Source organism: Trichosurus vulpecula, chromosome 3 (assembly GCF_011100635.1).
Source record: "Trichosurus vulpecula isolate mTriVul1 chromosome 3, mTriVul1.pri, whole genome shotgun sequence".
Lineage (NCBI taxonomy): Eukaryota > Metazoa > Chordata > Mammalia > Diprotodontia > Phalangeridae > Trichosurus > Trichosurus vulpecula.
Genome location: NC_050575.1, coordinates 143,428,207 through 143,442,620, shown reverse-complemented (window position 1 = coordinate 143,442,620; position 14,414 = coordinate 143,428,207).

Here is a 14,414-nt window from a genome sequence, read left to right as displayed (position 1 = left end):
TGAATTGTCTTAGCAGAAGGTGTAGGGTAAGCTGTTTGAGGTTGTAATTCCACTTGGGCCTCTTCCTCCTTGAAAGCTTGAGGATAAGGAAAATAACAGTGAAATGAGAGTTTTGGGGGGATTTCTAGGAATAAAGATATTAAAGAAATTCATTTTAGTCCATGATTCCTGTCAGTAACGAGGGTGTAGCACTAAACATCACAGTGGAATCAGACAAATCATTTTTCTTATAGCTCTTTTTGTGATGCTTGTTGTCCATAAGGTTGCTATGGAAACTCCTGAAAGTATGTACCTGGTTAATAGCTAAGCATGGTAAAATTTAGGAGGGAGATTGTTTCTTTTGTATTCTTTCTGCTCCAGCTTCACACAATCCCATCCAGTTTTAGAAAGGAAAATATGAAGCTTACTAGTAGCCTTTTTCAGTCTTGCTTAGGTGAAAATAGTAGGTCATGAGGTATCTGTTAGGTACCATTACCCTTCTTATGTGTTATAGCTTAATTTTTGGTAAACCTAGAAACTGTTTTATACAGATGTTTCAGTAACCAACCCATCGTCTTTCTTTTTTCTTTCTTTTTTTTTTTTTTTTTGTTTCGGCGGCGGGGGGCGGGGGGAGAGGCAGGGCAATTGGGCAAGTGACTTGCCCAAGGTCATACAGCTAGTAAGTGTGTCAAGTGTCTGAGGCTGGATTTGAACTCAGGTTCTCCTGACTCCAGCTGCCCCCCAACTCATCATCTAATGTGACTACACATTCATCTCTTGATTATATTAGATGAAGGATTTGTGTGAAAGCTCATGTAGAACAGTGCAGAAGGAAAGATTGCAAAGACAGATTGGGGCCAGATTGTGAAGGGCCTAGAATTCCAGACTAAAGAGTTAAGACTTCTGCTTCCTCATCTCCCAGTCACCTGCTTACCCTTGACTTTTGGTTTCTGATTCCACCCCTCTACTGAAAATATTCTCTCCATTGTTACTAATTGCCTATTAAATCCCAATGGCTATTTCTCAGTTTCCCATTCTTAATGGCACTGAAGATTTTGAAACTGTTGAATTTCTTGACGCTCTCTGCTTTTTTGACACTTTTCAGGTCTCCTATCTAACTGTTCCATCTCAGTTTCCTTTTCTGCATCATGCATCTCTCTCCTGCCTTCTGTGCCTAGGGGACTCCCCCACCAAGACTGTCCTGGGCTCTCTTTGCATTCTCCCCTAGTGATCTCATTGGTTCCCACTGTTTCATTTATCAACTATATACATGTAACTCCCAGATGCATGTATCTAGCCCTAATCTCTCCTGAACTCCAGTATAGCATCGCCAAATAGCATCTGTTGGTCATTTCCATCTTGATATCCCACAGGCATCAAAATCTAAACATATCCAAGATGGAACTTATTTCCCCATTTCAAATTTTCTTTTGAAAACACCATCATCCTTCTAGTCATTTTGGATTATAACCTTGAATCGTCATTGACTTCTCCTTTCTCTAAGTCCAGTTGTCAAATCTTTGGTATTCTACCTTCACAATATCTGCTGAAATATGTCACCTTCTGTATACCCATGTGGTCACCACTCTAGCTCAGGTTCTTATCAACCCTTACTTGGACTATTTGAATAGAATTCTAGTTGGGCTTCATGCTTCCATTCTTCCCTCCCCTAATATGTCCTCTACATAGCTGCCAAAATAATCTTCTAAAAGCACCGATTTGACCATACTGTTGTCTTGTTCAAAAATCTCCATTTGTTTCGTTTTGCCTTTTTTAGACAAAATGCTAACTCTTCATCTTGGCATTTAAAGTCCTTCATAATCTGGTTTCAGATTCCTCTTTCTATACTCTACATTCTAGTCAAGCAGACCTATTTGACATTTTCTGGACCCAGCATTGTAACGTTTCCTTCTTTCATGTTATTCATGGCTCTTCCACATGTTTGGAATGCACTGTCTTCTCACACCAGTCTCTTTGAATCCTTAGCTTCCCACGAGGAGCAGCTTGACAGTCAAGAAAATGCAAGATAATTTAGGGAAAGAGCTCGAGGAAACCTTCCTTACCCCCTAGTGTTCTGTTTCTAAATTATCTTGAGTTTACTTAACCATTTACTTGTTTTAATCCCTTCTCGTTTGACCCCCGTTAGAATGTACACTTGAAAGGGTTTGATACTGTTTTCCATTCTTTTGCCTTTTGTACCCCCATGCCCTTGCATTTTTTTAAAACTTATTTTATTTTTAACAGACCTGATTTCATTGGCACAGGGAGTTCTCAGTGAGGAAATTCTCCTCCTCTATATTAGTCTTAGAGAACTGCTTGGAGTATTGAGAAGCTAAGTGACTTACCCAATGTCACATAGTTATCATGCATCAGATCTGGAACTTGAGCCCAAGTCTTCCCTGCATCTGAGATTAGCTTTCTATCCACTATGCCAGGCTGCTTCTCCATCTCGCATATAATATGTGCTTAATAAAGGTTTATTGAATTGAATTTGGTCTTCCTACAGGTGGTAGGGAAGCCATTGAATGTTTTGAAGAGAGTAATAGGAAATAATTTTCTGTCCATGTCACATCCTTTCCCTGCCCCCCCCTTTTCAGTAAACTGAAGTGACTCCCTGTTACTTCTAGGATCAAATATAAAATCCTCTGTTTGGATTTTAAAATCCTTCATAATCTGATCCTGTCCTACCTTAATCCTTTTTGAGTACTCTGCAGTCCAAAGACATCAGCCTTCTTGCTGTTTCTGGTCTTGACTAAAGTCCTGCTTCTGCAAGAAGCCTTTCTCAGTCCTCCTTAATCTTAGCTCCTTTCCTATGAGACCATCTTCAATTTATCCTTTATATATCCTATTTGTACATAGTTGTTTGCATGTTTTCTTCTCCATTAGACTGAGTGCCTTGAGAAGAGGTACTTTTTTGGGGGGGCCGGGAGGGTGTCATCTTTGTGTCCTTGTACACATGGCCTGGCGGTAGGTGCTCAATAGATAGTAGTTGAATACTTAGACTGTAGTAGCTGAATAATTAGACTGAGTTAGGAAGGTTAGTCCACCAGCGGTATGCACAGTGGTTTGGATAGAAAACATGAGTTGGGGAGTGGGCTGGGAATTCTATTTCGTTTTCCCTCTAGCTAGTTATGCCAGAACTCCTGTCGAAAATCTTAAATTTTAATCAATGGTTGGCTTTTTATCCTTCCCTATTAATCTTGGTAACTATAGAGGCATTGATTTACAGGTTAGACAATGTTTTAAGATCAGTGATGACAATGCACCAAAGATGTATACTCTTACGGTAAGAGAAGTATTCTTCAGCAGATAAATTATGTTGTATTAAGTATCAATAGATTTGAATTTGTTCTGGTTTAAAATTAGTTTTAGTGCAACTGAAATAGAAACTGGGGATTTGTTAGCCATGCTTTTGGTCTTAGAAGTAAGGTACCAACAAGCTAAGGTGTGATGTGATTGATAGTCTGTCAGTCACTAAAGATAGAAACCTTTTAAGCATAGTGCTGGATTGTGAGGTGCTTAGGGTTCCATACTTGGAGTAGGTGTACATAAACTGAACTTCATCTAACCTGCTCTGAGTATTTGTCTGGCTTATCCAAACTGCCCCTTAACATCCTCTCCTCTGGAACTGCCCAACTGCATCAATCTTTGAGAGTGGTTGGTCTAACATACTTTTCTTATCCCTTCCTGCGATGCCCCTCCCAAAACCCAACCCAAAACAATAAACTCCTAATTCCTCTACAACTCCCCTATTTCTGTTGATAACTACTACCAAGTCACTCAAACTTGAAACCTTAGAGTTATCTTTGACTCTTATCTTTCCTGGACATTCCCTTTTGCTTTCACACCTCTTTCCCCCCTTCCTTCTCCCGTTCTAATCCTTTGCTAAATCCTGCCAACATTCCTTGGTAGTTTTTCTTATGTGCTACCCATCTTTTCCATGTATACTGCCAAGACTAATTCAGACCCTAGCCTCCTCAGGTTATGCTTTTACAGAAGCCATATTCTTATCCCTGCCTCTAGTTCTTCCTTTATAATTTTCAGCCAGCTGCCAAATTAATATTCCTAGTGCTCAGGTTAGACTCTTAGGACCCTGCTCAAAAACCCTAAAGTGATCCCTTAGTATAAAATGCAGATAGCATGGCATTTAAGGCCCTCCTTATTCTGACTCCAACCAGCCTTTCTAGCCTTATTTCATACATTCCCTTTACTGTAAACTGGATTATTAGTTGTTCCTTGGTGGCATGCTACACTCTTGTCTTTCAGTATTTACAAACTGTTTACCTTGTGCTTAGAGTGCTTACCTTTCATATTCTCTGCCTGCTGAAATCCTTCAAGGCCAGTCTGGAGTACAAATTTCTCCTGCCCTGATCCCTGCCACCTCCAGTCAAAAGTGATCTTTCCTTCAACTTTTCTAAAAGTGTCTTGCCTGGATTTCTTCTTTGTCTTTAGCACATTCTACTCATATCATACTTATTCATGTGTTCCCCCATTAAGCCTATAAGCTCCATGAGGGCAACTTTGTGACTCTGAATAGTGTCTTCTACATTAATAATAAGAGGTGACAAAAATTCATTTGAGTGAAACTTAGGCTAGATTAATGACTGGAATAGCCACCAGGGATCTCTTCAATAAGATTCTTTACCTTTTTTGTGTCATGAACTCTTTTGGCCAGTGAGGTTTATGGACACCACAGAATATTTTTAAATGCATAACATAAAATACATAGGAGTAAAAAGAGACCAATTATATTGAAATACAGTTATCAAAATATTAAAAACAAATTCACAGATCCTGGGTTAAGAACCCTTCCTTTAGTGTGTTATATAGAGGATTTTTCTGTCCTTTCTGCCACAGGGAAACTTTCCATCTTCTTCCTGACCTTTCTGCTAGAACTCTGCCAAGTCCCAAACCACTATTCTGTCAAATACATTCATTGGCTACCTTGGTGTTTTTTGTTTTCTCAAGATCACAGCACCATGTACTTTTATATTTATCCAATGTTTTTATTTCTAGAAAATACATTCCTCATCCATTCTGTCTTACTAGCGTGTTGCTTGTTCACCACAAGTTATTGATAGTTATGGGCAAGGGACTATTGATGCTAACTAAAATAGTAGGTTTTTCCTTTTTTTTCTGTAAGTGAAAAGCTCTGGTGTTCTAGTACTGCCCGCATCTATCAGAGAAGCACAAACTCATGCGAAGACTCTGCTGATTGGTGTAGCATTATTTGTCTGAGTTAGTAAGATTTATATGACTCATTTGAAGTTATGAAGATGTCCTTTCCAGGTGTTCTGCAGCACTGTACTTAGCACCTAATAGTAGCTTTATGATCCTGGGTAAGTCACTGAACCTTTATTGGTCTTAGTTTTGCCAGTTATAAAATGGGGCTAATAATAGCACCTATCTCGCAGGGTTGTTGTGAGGATTAAATGAGGTGATGTTTGTAAAGTGCTTGGCACAGTGCCTGGCACATAGTAGGTACTTAATATGTCTTTCCTCTCCATTCCCTCCCCACTCCCTTCCTTTGTTCCCTCCCCAGGATTTTGTAGCGAAAGCAGACACAACTGAGAAAAGAGAATTGGATGATTGCATCACAAATATAGATTTGGAAGGATCCTTAAAGTTTTTGTCCAACTCCCTTATTTTACAGGTGAGGAAACTGAGTCCCAGAGAGGTTAAGTGATTTGCCCAAAATCCCAATGTAATAAGTGACAGAACCAGGATTTGAACCCAGGTGCTTTGACTCTAAATCCAGCATACTTTCTACTCCCTTCTGGAACAAATCCTGAAAGACTGTTTTATATCACAGTCTAGTGACAAAATGGAGAAACTAGAATTTGCATTTTTTGATCTGGTTCCAACTATTACCTCAATGCTACTAGGAGCTTCAAATGTTGTTATAAAGCCGAGCATGCTCTGGGACTGCTCACCGAATGTGAAAACCGAGCATGTAACAGATCTCCATGGTTGGGCTTAGAGAAGTGCCAGCCTTGCTGTCTTTTACCCAAGTTATCTAAAGAGGATAAAAATTCAATTTTGTATGGTCTTTGCAGTGACTATTGGAGAATCCAATTGTGTCCCTGAAGAAAATTGTATTGGGAGTCAGAAGATCTGGCTTGGGATTCTCTGCCATTTACTAGCCTCAGTTCCCTATATAAAATGAGAGGCTTTAGACAAGATGACTTTAAAGATCTATTCTGGCTCTAAAATCCTAGAGTTCTAGGAACTCTTCAAACCTCATGATATTCAGGTGAAAAGACAGATAGTTTGGTTGACAGTTGTGAGGGAAAACTATAAAAATTAATGGAGAACAAAAGAACTGGTGCCTTGAAGTACGTATCCAGTCTTCATCACCCTGTGCCTTTTGGGTTGATGTGACTGTCTTTACCTCTTTCCTTTATATTAAAAATTCTGTGCTGGGGAAGAATACTTCTTTTCCAATTTATATTTTATAATAAAAAGGAACTAGCTCAGCTGGGGCTCTAGATACACGTTAGAAAAGCTATAGTACTGACCTAATTTATTAAAAAGAAAAGTTGCAGGAATGAAGTTGTCTGAATGAACAGTCTGATTTGAGATTCTGCCTCTCAGCCTGACTTCCAAGTTTTTGCTTTTATTAAAAAAAAAGAGTAATTTTGGAGGTTTAGATTTTTAATAAGTGGCAGCAGCTAAAATAGAAGATAAATTAACCATAGCCTCAAGCCTGGAATGATCCAGGTCCGAAGGGAACAGAGAAATGAAATACGGTGAAAATTAATATCTGAAAAGTGAGCTCCTGGACATGATCACCTCGGTGAGGCTGCTTCCCTGGGTTCAGAATGAGTGCTGATAAAAGGTGCTAGACTGGATGAATTCACTCAATTCCCTCACTTTAAGACTTTCAAGTCCATCTAAGGATCAATGTATTTGGGAATGGTTGTTTGGTGGTAATTATTTTTTTTAAGAGAATGTCAGAATTGCCCACCCCTCTAGACAAATATTTTTGAAGAATTTGGGGGAGGCTATAGTGAATGCTATGATACCAACTTCTAAAAGTTTAGAATGTTTCCTGAATGCTCCTGGATTCTCTTGTTATGGATCTTAGTATTTGTTTAAAGTCATTATTAGAACTTTTCCCCTTCTATTTTTAGCCTTTTAGGTTAATAATTTTCCTACAAGTTTACTTAAAGAAGGATTGCTTTTATTTGTCTACAACTACATCTTTCCAGCTATAAAGAAGGAAGGCCCCTTATTTTTCTTGTTTTGGGCTTTGGCCCTACTTACTCAGTTGAAATGTCTGTTGATAAATCCCTTCTTAGCCTTCATCTCCAGTCTGGAGTTTTTGGAGGGGTTAAAGAAAAGGTTGTCCAGGCCTATTGAGCTCTGCCTGTTAACATAAAGAGGCTGGCTTTTCAGAGGCCAGTTACCTCTTGATTCTCCTTCCTCATACTAGCTGCATCTATTTTTTTTATTCTTTTGACTTTTTAAAATTGTTTCCTGATGTCATTAGCTTCCACTTAACCAATTCTAATTTTTTAATTATGTTTGAATTTATTTTAAACTTAAATACAAAATAAGAAAAGAAAACAAAAACATTGCCATGTACACAGGAGAACATGAGAGGATTCAACATGAAGCAATAAATTTCCATTTCAAGAAAACTTATATAACAAATACTACATATTTTAAAAGCTTTCCTTCTTTGCTTTCTTTTGTCCTCTGCAGTACACTTTTTAATTTTTTTTTCCCCTTACTTCTCCCATCCCCCCCAAGAAGGCTACTGTTAAGCACAGATACACACACACACACACACACACACATAATACATATACACATATAATACACACATATATACACACATATACATAGATATCCATAAACATATATACACATGTCCATAAGACTGCATTATACTCATTTCCATTTGTCGTCTGTTTCTCTGTAGGTAGATAGCATCTTCCTTTATAAGTCCCAAGTCTTTCCATATCTTTCTAAATCCACCAGCTCATTATTTTCTATACCACAGCAATATTCCAACCCAGTCACATTGTATTTGGGAGATTGTCTGTGAGAGTTCTGTTCCCCCCTCCACCTCCCCCCTCCCCCCACAATTTTCTGCATTCACTCTATTCTTGGTTACATAGGTTTTATTTATGTAGGAAAATTTCAATTTAAAGTAATCAAAATTATCCATTTTACACTACAACACTGCTTTCACTTTATAATATGGTTAAGATCTAATACAATGGAATGTAGTTCCTTCACATCTTTTCCCTTTGGTTTCCTTGAAATTCCTGGCTCTCTGCTCTTCCAAATGAACCCTGTTATTATTTTTTCTGATTCAGTAAGATAATTCTTTAGTAATTTAATTGGAATCGTATTATGTAAATAGGTAAGATTGTCATTTAAAAAATTATATTAGCTTTACCTACCCATGTACAATAAATATTACTTCAGTTATTTAGATCTAACTTTGTATAAAAGGTATTTTGTGTTTATGTTCATATAATTCCCATATCTGTTTTGGCAAGTATACTCTCATATACTATCTAGTTGTTTTATATCGTCTAAAACAATTAATATGGCTGACACATAGTGTAGTTTCCCTATTTTTCTCTTTTGATTAAATCTGATTTTAACTTTGACTTTGAGATCATGATTATTTGTAGGGAGTTAGTGCCGACCCCGGGGCTGCTCGGACCCTAGCGCTTGGCCTGTTTCCTGGGTAAAACCAGATAGGCTTAGTAGGAGTTGGAACGGTAGGCGCCCAGAGGAAAGACTTCTGTCCCTAGCAGCCCCCCTAACAGCACCCCGTTCCTGCTCTGGTAGCCATCCTTTCTCATGCAGGCAGAGTCCATCCACCAAGGACTCACAAGCCCAGTAGGAGGAACCCAGCTGGCCATTACCAAATGCTCTTGAACCAGTGCCTAACACAAACATGCTTTAATTAATGGGAACTTCTTGGATACTTTACAAGGGCATCCTGCCCCGTGCCTCACATAGCTCATACAGTATTGATACCAGCTTGTATCCTGCCCGAGCCTTCCCATGCCTCTTTAGATACTGTAGAAACAGCACTCCCCTTCTGTTCCCATACTCCTATGGAAACCACCTTACCACAGCCCTAGTTTTTCCCATACGCTTGTAGGAAACATAGTTTGCAACAATCCAGATTCTTCCCACCAGATATCGATCTTCCCATGCTCTCATCTCCTTACCCCTTGAACACATGCTTCTGCTTATGTAGTGCAAAATCCTATAAAACTGGGTAATGTCTGCCAGTAAATTGGAGTTATATCCATCTTGGCTCCCACCTCATCATTGCGTACTGAGATAGGGCAACTTGCTGGTCAAGGACCCCTAACAATTACTATCCCTGATTTTTTACATATAAATTCTACTCCTGACCTTTATGTTTGTGTGTATCTCTCATTTTTATACCGTTTCCTAAAAGCAACATATTGTTGAATTTTTCATCTGCTGTCAGTTTCTATTTTATGAGTAAATTCATTCCATTCACATTCTAAACTATAATACCTTGTATATTTTCCTCCTTCCTATTTTCCTCACTTTCCTTCTCATCCTATTTCTATCCCTCCTCACCTTTCTATTCCTTAACTTACCCCCCCCAAAGTTCCTCCTGTATCCTCTCCCTCCACCCTATCCCCTTACCCTCTTATTCTTTCTGAATTTAGAACATTTTTAGATTTAGATTTTAGATTTAGATTTAGAAGATTTTTATATCCTTTTAAATATATACGTTTTTCCATCCTTAGCCCATTCCTGTTAATATACACACCCTTCTATATCCCACCCCATCCTATTTCCTATCCCACCCTTATCTTCTGCCTCTCCCATCTGCTTGCCTCTTATTTCTTTTTGGATTTAAAAGACTTTCATATACCCTTCTAAATATATATAAATTGTTCCCTCTTTAACCCATTCCCGGTGAGAATAGGGTTCTAGAATTACCTGCCCTCCTCCCCATCTAATTTCTCTGTATCAGTTCTTCTCTGAACCTCATTTGTATGAGATAATTGCTTTTTTGCTTTTCAGAATCACATCATACTCAGCTCTACCCCACTCTTTTTTTTTTGGAGGGGGGAAGACAAGGCAATTGAGGTTAAGTGACTTGCCCAAGGTCACATAGCTAGTAAATGTGTCAAGTGTCTGAGGTCAGATTTGAACTCAAGTCCTCCTGACTCCAGGGCCAGTCCTCTACTCACTGCGCCACCTAGCTGCCCCCATTCTTTCTTTTGAACTACCCAATTACTAATAACAATCTTAGACATATGTTTTACATTTCCACATATAAAAAGTAAACAATTTGTCCTTATTGAGTCCCTTGTAATTAGTCTTTAATGTTTACTTTATATTTGTCTTGGACCTTGTATGTCAAATTTTCCATTTCATTCTGGTCTTTTTGCAATAAAATCCCAAAAGTCTGTCAATTCATTGAATGTCCTTTTTTTTTCTTTCTATTCAGGATTACATTTAACTTCTCTGGGTGTGATATTTTTGGCTGCAATGACAGTTCTTTTGCTCTTCAAAATACAGTGTTCCAAGACCTGCAGTCTTTTAGTGTAGCTACTACTAGGTCTTGTGTAATTCTAATTGTGGCTCTGCCATTTTTGAATTTTTTTTTCTTGTGCATAATATTTTCTCCTTAATCTGGGGTTTTTGGAATTTGGCTATGATATTCCTGTAGGTTTTCCTTGTAGGATCTCTTTTAGGTGGTGATTGGTGGATTTTTTCTATTTCTACTTTCCCCTCTTGTTCTAACACTTCAGGACAATTTTCTTTAATTATTTCTTGTATTATTGTATCAAGATTCTTTTTTTGATCATAGCTTTCAGGTAGTCTAATTATTCTTATGTTCTCTTCTTGATTTGTTATCCAGATCAGGATCAGTTGTTTTTCTTATAAGACATTCTCTTCTATTTTTCATTCTTTATATTCTGTTTTATTACTTCTTGGTCTCTTATAACTTCACTGGCTTCCCTTGCCCAATTTTAATTTTCAAGCTGTCATTTTCTTCCTTAAGATTCTAGCTCTTGGAGCGGGGAGGAGGGCAGAGCCAAGATGGCGACTGGAAAGCAGGGACTTGCTTAAGCTCTCCCCCAGGTCCCTCCAAACACCTGTAAAAAATGGCTCTGAACAAATTCTAGAGCGGCAGAACCCACGAAATAGCAGAAGGAATCAGGTCTCCAGCCCAGGACAGCCTGGATGGTCGCTGGGAAGCGTCTATTGCATGGTGCTAGGAGCGGAGCGCAGCAGCAGGAAGCTCCTGAAGCTGCTTCCAGAGCTCCAGCTGTGGCTGCTTCTGGAGTCCCTGGCTCACATGGTGGGAGGAATCAAGCAGCGTATCAGAGCAGGAGTGCAAGGAGTGCTTGCTGGTGCAGAGGCAGGTTCTCTTGCTTTGCCCTGCTTGGATCTGGGTCGAGGTTCTGGTTGGTGTTTCTTGGGGGAGGAGGAGTGCTGGTGTGGCAGAGCTTGCAGTGACGGTGGAGTAGAAGTAGCTCTGAAAACAGCAGCACAGCCCCTCAAGCTTGGGACAAAGTACTCTCTACAAGCAGTCATACCCTGACCATAAGCTCAAGGGTCAAGTAGTTGACTGAGAACATGAACAGGCAGTGAAAAAGGACTCAGACTCAGACTTTAGAATCTTTTCATACATACAGCCAGAAGAAGTCAGCAAAGTCAAAGAGCCTACATCAAAAGCCTCCAAGAAAAATATGAATTGGTCTCAATCAATGGAAGAGCTCAAAAAGAAATTGCAAAAGCAAGTAAGAGAAGTAGAGGAAAAATTGGGAAGAGAAATCAAAGTGGTACAAGAAAACTATGGAAAAACAAGTCAATGATGTGCTAAAGGAGACCCAAGAAAATACTGAAGAAAATAACACCTTAAAAAATAGACACTCAAATGGCAAAAGAGCTCCAAAAAGCCAATGAGGAGAAGAATGCCTTGAAAGGCAGAATTAGTCAAATGGAAAAGGAGGTCCAAAAGACCACTGAACAAAATACTACCTTAAAAATAGATTGGAGCAAGTGGAAGCTAGTGACTTTATGAGAAATCAAGATATTATAAAACAGGAATGAAACAGGAATGAAAAAATGGAAGACCATGTAAAATATCTTATTGGAAAAACCACTGACCTGGAAAAAAAATCCAGGAGCGATAATGTAAAAATTATTGGGCTACCTGGAAACCATTATCAAAAAAAGAGCCTAGATAACATCTTTCAAGAAATTATCAAGGAAAACTGCCCTGATATTCTAGAACCAGAGGGTAAAGTAGAAATGGAAAGAATCTATCAATAACCTCCTGAAAAAGATCCCAAAAAGAAAACTCCTAGGAACATTGTTGCCAAATTCCAGAGTTCCCAGGTCAAGGAGAAAATACTGCAAGCAACTGGAAAGAAACAATTTGAGTATTGTGGAAATACAATCAGGATAATACAAGATCTAGCAGCTTCTACATTAAGGGATTGAAGGGCTTGGAATATGATATTCCAGAGGTCAAAGGAGCTAGGATTAAAATCAAGAATTTATCCAGCAAAACTAAGTATCATGCTCCAAGGCAAAATATGGATTTTCAATAAAATAGAGGACTTTAAATCTTTCTCAATGAAAAGACCAAAGCTGAATAGAAAATTTGACTTTCAAATACAAGAATCAAGAGAAGCATGAAAAGGTAAACAAGAAAGAGAAATCATAAGGGACTTACTAAAGTTGAACTGTTTTGTTTACATCCCTACATGGAAAGATGATGTGTGTAATTCATGAGACCTTTCTCAGTATTAGGGTAGTTGAAGGGAATACACACACACACACACACACACACACACACACACACACATACACATGTATATGTAGACAGAGGGCACAGGGTGAGTTGAATATGAAGGGATGATATCTAAAAAAATAAAATTAAGGGGTGAGAGGAATATATTGAGAGAGCGAGAAAGGGAGAGATAGAATGACGTAAATTATCTCACATAAAAGTGGCAAGAAAAAGCAGTTCTATTGCAAGGGAAGAGGGTAGGTGAGGGGAAATGAGTGAATCTTGCTCTCATTGGATTTGACTTGTGGAGGGAACTAACATACATGCTCAGTTGGGTATCTTACCCCTCAGGAAAGTAGGGAGAAGGGAATAAAAAGGGGGGATGATAGAAGGGAGGGCAGATACGGGGAGGAGGTAATCATAAGCAAACACTTTTGAAAAGGGACAGGGTCAAGGGAGGAAATTGAATAAAGCGGGACAGGATAGGATGGAAGGAAATATAGTTGGTCTTTCACAACATGAATATTGTGGAAGTGTTTTACATAATGATACATGTGTTGAATTGCTTTCCTTTGTAGGGAGGGTGGGTGGGAAGGGAAGAGGGGAGAGAATTTGAAACTCAAAGTTTTAAAAGCAGATGCTCAAAAAAAAAGTTGTTTTTGCATGCAACTGAGGAATAAGATATATAGGGAATGGGGCATAGAAATCTATCCTGCCCTACAAGAAAGTAAGGGGAAAGGGGTTGGGGGAGAGGAGGGGTAATGGGGTGATAGAAGGGAGGGCTGCCTTGGGAACAGGGCAATCAGAATATATGCCATCTTGGAGTGGAGAGGAGGGAAGAAATGGGGAGAAAATTTGTAACTCAAAATCTTGTGGAAATCAATGTTGAAAACAAATATTAAATAATAAGATATGAAAAATTAAAAAAAGATTCTAAATCTCCTTTTCTAGTTGGTTGACTTTTCATAATCTTTTTGTTTTTCTTGGATTGTTTTTATTTTTAAAAAATTCCTCAATCTCTCTTATTTGATTTTTGAAACCTTTTTTTGAGTTCTTCTATGAATTCTTTTTGGGCAGGTAACCATTGGACATTACTCTTTGGGGTAAGAGAGGCTTTTTTTTTTCTTCTTCAGTACCCTCCTCTGAAGACAAACCTTGGTTTTTTCTATTCTCATAATAACTTTTTATGGTTGGGTTCTTTTTCCTTTGCTCATTCTTTTAAAAAATTGTTTTAGCCACTTATTATTGTAATCACCTCTAATCCTGGGATGTAGGGGATGGTGCCTCTGGCCTTGGTCCTTCTTACTGTTATTTTTTGAGGTTTATCTTGGGCCCAACCTCTGTATTCTTTCCCCCCTCCAAGCCATAGCTAGGCCTCCTGCTACACTATGCTGGAAATGTTCTTTCTCCCTGAGAACCCTCCAGTGACTCTGACCTTCAGTTCTCTCCTCTGGCCTGGAATTGAGACCAAGAACTGAGCTCTCCTGTAAGTGCCCACTGCCAGCAACATCCCCACCCCACTGCTTCTACACTCACTGGGTGTGTGCTGGTTTCTTTTCTCCCAGGACCTTGTCTTGGCAGCGCAGCTGGGTCTAACATAACTCATTAGCAGAGGTTCTCTCAACCTTCGGCTCAGATACTTAATTCCCCACACTGTCCAGAAGGCAAA